This window comes from Bombina bombina, chromosome 3 (genome assembly GCF_027579735.1).
Source record: "Bombina bombina isolate aBomBom1 chromosome 3, aBomBom1.pri, whole genome shotgun sequence".
In the NCBI taxonomy this organism is placed as follows: Eukaryota; Metazoa; Chordata; class Amphibia; order Anura; family Bombinatoridae; genus Bombina; species Bombina bombina.
This window is the reverse complement of record NC_069501.1, coordinates 1,010,526,776-1,010,532,775: the sequence shown is the minus strand read 5'-3', so window position 1 is coordinate 1,010,532,775 and position 6,000 is coordinate 1,010,526,776. Positions and strand designations below refer to the sequence as shown.

The window sequence follows — 6,000 nt, the reverse complement described above, 5'->3', positions numbered from 1 at the left end:
AAAGTGGTCTCCAATAATGCAAAAAAGACTTTTATTCAATAATGTAGGACAGGACCCAAAGGAAAACACAACGTTTCGGGGTCAGTACCGCTTAATCATGTGATGCATATGACATCAATTCTCATTACTTTTATGGGACCCGTAAAAGTAACGAGAATTTATGTCATATGTATCACATGATTAAGGGGTACTGACCCCAAAGTGTTGTGTTTTCTTTTGGGTCCTGTCCTACATTATTGAATAAAAGTATTTTTTTGCATTATTGGAGACAACTTTATACCTTTGCTTCTACTGAGTTTGTGAATTTGGCAACTACTCACTGTGGTACTCCTCATTAGACTGTGCTGGCTTCTATCTTTGATTCCTTATCTCATAGTGGTTTCACAGACTTTACTGCTTTTGTATTAGACCCCACTTGTAATGATCTCATAGACTTTTTACCATCTTCTTAAAAGAAAGATACGTATGTTTTAGTCCTTTCCAGTGTTCCAACCTCTCTGGTATCCTTACTTGGCTATACTTTAGACTAGGATACCAGAGAAGTGGGAAGAATTAAAAGCTTTTGGAATATTATGGTATCTCTGCCTCCTCCTAGTGGCCAGGCGTTGAATCCCATGAGTAATGGCTTGTGCACTTTCACCACCATGAAAAAAATTAATAAATTAGGCAAGCATACATTTTGTTTTCATTAAGGGTGATGAGTACACAAGCTATTATACAGCTGGTGTCAGGACATTCTATTAGATAACCATTTAAAAGTTTGTATCTAATTTTATAATAATTTTAGACAGCTAAATGAAGCCCACTGATTTCTGAATGTATATGCAGGATATTTAATAATTATATCATGTTTTTTTTTTTTTGTATGTGTTTTTTTTTCTCTTCCTAAAATGATTGTTTTGTTTTAGATTCTAGCCAAGAGTACACCGATTCTACTGGAATAGATGTACATGAATTTTTAGTGAACACACTGAAAAACAACCCAAGGTATAGTATAATGGTACCATGTAATATATTTGTACATTTTATTTTAAAACATACATTTTAATAAAAAAATAACTCAATGTTTTCTACTATCCTTGGAAATGGTAGAATTCTGCTTAGGAGGTTTTAAATATTAAACCGAAATTAAACGCCTTTTGCTTTTGTGTGAAAACTGTTTGTTCTACACTTTCTAGAGAGGCCATATATCAAATTCTCTTATGTGTGTTTATCAACACATTTATTTGCATTTTGAAGAAAGCCTTAAGCAGTATGCAATTTTAAGAGTCTTTTCAATTTACTTCTGTTGTCAAATCTACTTTTATTTTTTATGGCATCCTTTGTTGAACATGTACATAGGTCAGCTCAGAAGCAGCACTACTGTGTTCTAGCTGGTGGCTACACACTCATGCCTCTTGTCATTGGCTCACCATGTTTGTTCAGTGTGCTCCCATTAGTGCATTGCTGCTCTTTAAAGGGACAATAAAATCATAATTAAACTTTCATGATTCAAATGGATCATGTCATTATTTATCACAGTATAGCATTTTCTTTTCCTTTAAGTAATTTGATTATGGCAAAAATGAAACCTTTTCTAGAGAGAAATTTTTTTTATTTTATTTTTTTTAATGTTAATTATCCCCCCCCCCCCCCCCATACAGTCATTCATGGTGATGTAAAACCAAATGTTTTTGTGTCTCTTTAAACCTATTACATTGTTCTAAATTAACTTTAACAGTCATGTTGAATAGCAGTTGTAAGGCTGTAAGGCTCTCCTACATGCTTTTACATTACATGCTTTTACATTACATGTTTTGCTCTAGGATAAAATTTCACAGTGGACGTTTGTTGCATATACTTGCAAGGGTGTATCTAGTTATATCTCTCCACTCCCCTTTCTCCACCCTCTCTCTCTCCACCCTCTCTCTTTCTCATAAAAACCCAATTAAAAACATAAAGGACAGGAAGAAAGAGAAAAAATATAGTTAAAGATTCATCAATCATGTGCTGGAGTTGGGGCAATTGATTTCCCTGTATAACACATGCATACCTAGGTACTCAAAGGTCACCTCCTGCCTGCAAGCATCCAGGGTGGGCGGGCCTATACATAGTAACAGTTAACAGCAACAGCAATTTAACATTTAACAGTAAAAGCAATTGTCAAGGTTCCCAAGACCTACTTACAGCAAAATCCAAAGGCCACTTCTCTCTGCTTATCCTCCTTGATCTGTCTGCAGCCTTTGACACTGTTGACCACCCACATTTGCTCCAAAACCCTCCAATCCTTCGGCATCTGCGACATAGCTCTCTCGTGGTTGTCTTCCTATCTATCTAACCGTACCTTTAGTACAGGGCTCTACAAACCCAGGAGCCTGGGAGCCACTGGCTCCTAGAATTTTACCCCTGGCTCCTAACTTTTTGGGTTATTGTCCCATTTAAATTATACATTGCCTGCTTATTTTTACCTTTGTACAACTACTCTTTGCACCCTGTCTTTTATCCAGTAATTTATCCATGAGCTAACATATTTTCAGCTATCCCCAGTCCTTTAATTTTGTACATTAATCACTCATGTGGCACTGTATCAAAAGCCTTTGCAAAATCCAAGTATATCACATAGACTGATTCCCCATTATCTATATTTTTACTTACTTCCTCGTAGAATCTTATTAGATTAGTTTGACATGATCTATTTCTCATAAAGCCATGCTGATTTGAACTCATAATCTTGTTTACACAAATATATTCATCAATATAATTCCTTATAATCCCTTCAAGTATCTTCTCCACTATTGATGTCAGACTAAATGGTCTCTAGTTTGCCTGGATCAGCCCTGCTTTCCTTTTTAAAGAGTGGCACATCATCAGCTTTACACTTGTCCTGGGGTACTATCCCTGAGGATAATGAGCCTTGAAAAATTAGGAGTAGAGATTTGTCTATAACCGTGCATAGAGTGATATATGAATCCTTGCTTAATACAAAGAGCGTGCTTTGATGCGTTGATTGTTTTTATTTTTTTATTTGGCAACATTATTGAATTATAGCACTGACTTTATAGCTACATCATAGATGAGCATTGAATTAGAATTAGGGCAATTAGCCAGAATTCTGTGAAAGGGGTTTATCCTGAATGTTTGCAGCAGGAGGTTGCCTTTGATTAATGTTGATCGAGAAGTCTTACCATCTCCACGTGTGTATAGGTCCCCTTATTTTTAAGTTTTATATAGGGGATCTGTAGTGGATCTGTAGTGGAATTACAGATGATAAAGTGAATTTCATCTCATCTGAGATCTCATATATATTCTTTTTTATCCTGTTCTTTATGTTTCTAATTGGGTTTCAATAAAGAATTTATATTTTTTTATTAACTCATTAAAATTTGGTTTTCTTTTTAAATGTAGTGTTTGGCACTAATGGGAAGATAAGTGTGTTTTCTCTCTCTCTCTCCTCTCTTCTTCTCTCTTCTTCTCTCTTCTTCTCTCTTCTTCTCTCTTCTTCTCTCTTCTTCTCTCTTCTTCTCTCTTCTTCTCTCTTCTTCTCTCTTCTTCTCTCTTCTTCTCTCTTCTTCTCTCTTCTTCTCTCTTCTTCTCTCTTCTTCTCTCTCTCTTTCTTCTTAAATGGAAAGAGTCCACAGCTGCATTCATTACTATTGGCAAATAAGAACCTGGCCACCAGGAGGAGGCAAAGACAACCCAGCCAAAGGCTTAAATATTCCTCCCACTCCCCTCATCCCCCAGTCATTCTTTGCCTTTCGTCCCAGGAGGATGGCAAAGAAGTGTCTTTAATATTTGTTTTTTGTCTCTTATGGAGGGTAGTACTCTTCGGCATGGGACAGAAGTTTTAAGTAGTCCTGTCAGTCTCTCAGTGAGGGCTTGGATGAAAGTTAGAGTCCAGAGATGCAGGGAGAGTCTTTCTGCGAAACCATCCCGAGTTATATTAACTCCTCAAGCAATCGGCGCTGTCGAACTTCGCTCTGCTGCCTGCTTTCTTCTCTCAAGTCTATGGCGGAGGCGATGCCACTATTCATTACACTTGAAAAGCCGTGTTCCTGTTCCACGGCGTAGATTCCAGTAAGATCGTTTCATTTTACTTTATCGTCAATGTACTTTAATGTGAATGTTTTCCCGAGAGGCTACCACCTTTGCGGGTCTAACTATATGACATACGGTTCTCAGTGAGTCTCTGTTAGTATCTTGGAATCGAGGGTTAATATCTCCTGAGGGGGGTTATTGAACAGGGGTTTATAATGTTTGTGATTCAACCTGCTTATGTGTGATGTGTATGGGCTCGTGGTTGGAACTTTGAGGCCTTTGGAAGTGACACAGCCTTTTGGTTGGGCACGCTTTTTTGGACTGTACGATTCACCTTGTGTTCGGGCGTGGTTACGCTCCGTTCCCCATTTCCGCATTCCTGACCGTTTGGTGAAGGAGATATTCTAGTCCGCAGGGGTCTGGTTATAGGAGGTGGTGAGTGCCCCAGCCATTGTGGGTGTCAGGTGCCGTTTTTATATTGATATTTCCTCTATCTATATTGATATTTCCTCTATCCCGTTATGAAGGATTCTGATGCTGAGACTGTGCTCGTTTCAGATTCTGATACAGAGACTATTTTAATTTCAGATTCACATTCTGTGTCCGGTGATGACTTCGGATTGGCCTCGTTGACACATGTCGACCAGTTTTGTTCTGTATGCCATATGAGAGCGCCTGGTTCCTTTGGCTCGGGGAATCAGGGGGACTGTTGAGCCATCTGTCTCTGGGGACCCCGTACTCCCAGAAACGAGTTTCTTACCAATTCATTCTTCTACACATGCTCGTAACCCAGTTTTTGGTTCCTCCATGCGGGGTGGCATGTTCCCCCCCCAGAGGTTGCAGCATGTTTTCGCTTCCAGATATTGTTAGCGATGGTCCGTCTGCAGAGTCCAGACGTTCATTTGAGATTGTGCTCGTGCCCTATTGTCCCGGGTCTTCCACCTTGGGGTGGGCCTCTACAGTTCCCAGCATGTGTAGCTGTTCTGGAGTGTTGTGCCTTTCATTACAGGATTGCATGCCTTTGCGTGTTGCTTAGACATCTTTTTCAGTTATTGAATGACCCTATCGTTAACAGATATTGGAACTTTCAGTCTAATAATGAGAATAGTGCACCTCATTAGACATGTGGTTTTTTTGTAAGATAGGGCTCAGTTTGGCTGGTCTTGCGGGGAGACCTGTGTCTTTTGGGCGTTAACCTTAGAACTGCCTTGTATTTTATTTTGTATCCGATGGGATGTCTTTTCTTTGTGTTTGCTTCCTTCGGGAACCATCTGGGATCGATACTCTTTGTTACTTCTTCGGAAGTTGTTTGGACATGTTAGTCCTATGTTTAATAATGTCTGTTTTCCTTTTTTTCCCCTATGAGAATTCATGCAGCTTGCTGGTTAGGACCCTGAGTACAGGCTGGTCCTGTCGGGTTAGTTTGGTTTTTGTGGCTGTTCAGACACATGGCACAGTTTCTGCTGGATCGGTGCTGGATCGGTGAGTGCTCAAGTTATAATTGTTTTTTATGTTCATCTAAGCATTTGTGATTCTCCTTATCTGATTTTTCATGCAGATAAGGTAGTTCTGCATACCAAATCTGGGTTTTTACCTAAGGTGGTTTCTAACAAGAATATCAATCAAGAGATTGTTGTTCCATCATTGTGTCCTAATCCTTCTTCGAAGAAGGAACGTCTCTTACATAATCTGTACATAGTCCGTGCCTTGAAGTTTTACTTACAAGCTACTAAAGATTTTCGCCAAACATCTTCCCTGTTTGTCGTTTACTCTGGACAGAGGAGAGGTCAAAAAGCTTCGGCAACCTCTCTTTCCTTTTGGCTTCGGATATAATTCGCTTAGCCTATGAGACTTCTGGACAGCAGCCCCCTGAAAGGATTACAGCTCATTCTACTAGAGCTGTGGCTTCCACCTGGGCCTTTTAAAATGAGGCCTCTGTTGAACAGATTTGCAAGGCTGCGACTTGGTCTTCGCTTCACACCTTTT

The 6,000-nt window shown here is 39.4% G+C and overlaps 1 protein-coding gene across 1 annotated transcript in view; it reads left to right on the top strand.

Moving 5' to 3' along the window:
• Window positions 1-844: 844 nt before the first annotated feature.
• R3HDM2 (R3H domain containing 2) overlaps window positions 845-6,000 on the top strand; it is a 150,974-nt gene continuing 145,818 nt past the window's right edge. The window contains exon 1 of the mRNA XM_053708181.1: window positions 845-987. The gene's annotated coding sequence lies outside the window, so the exon portion shown is untranslated. The remainder of the gene's footprint in view (window positions 988-6,000) is intronic.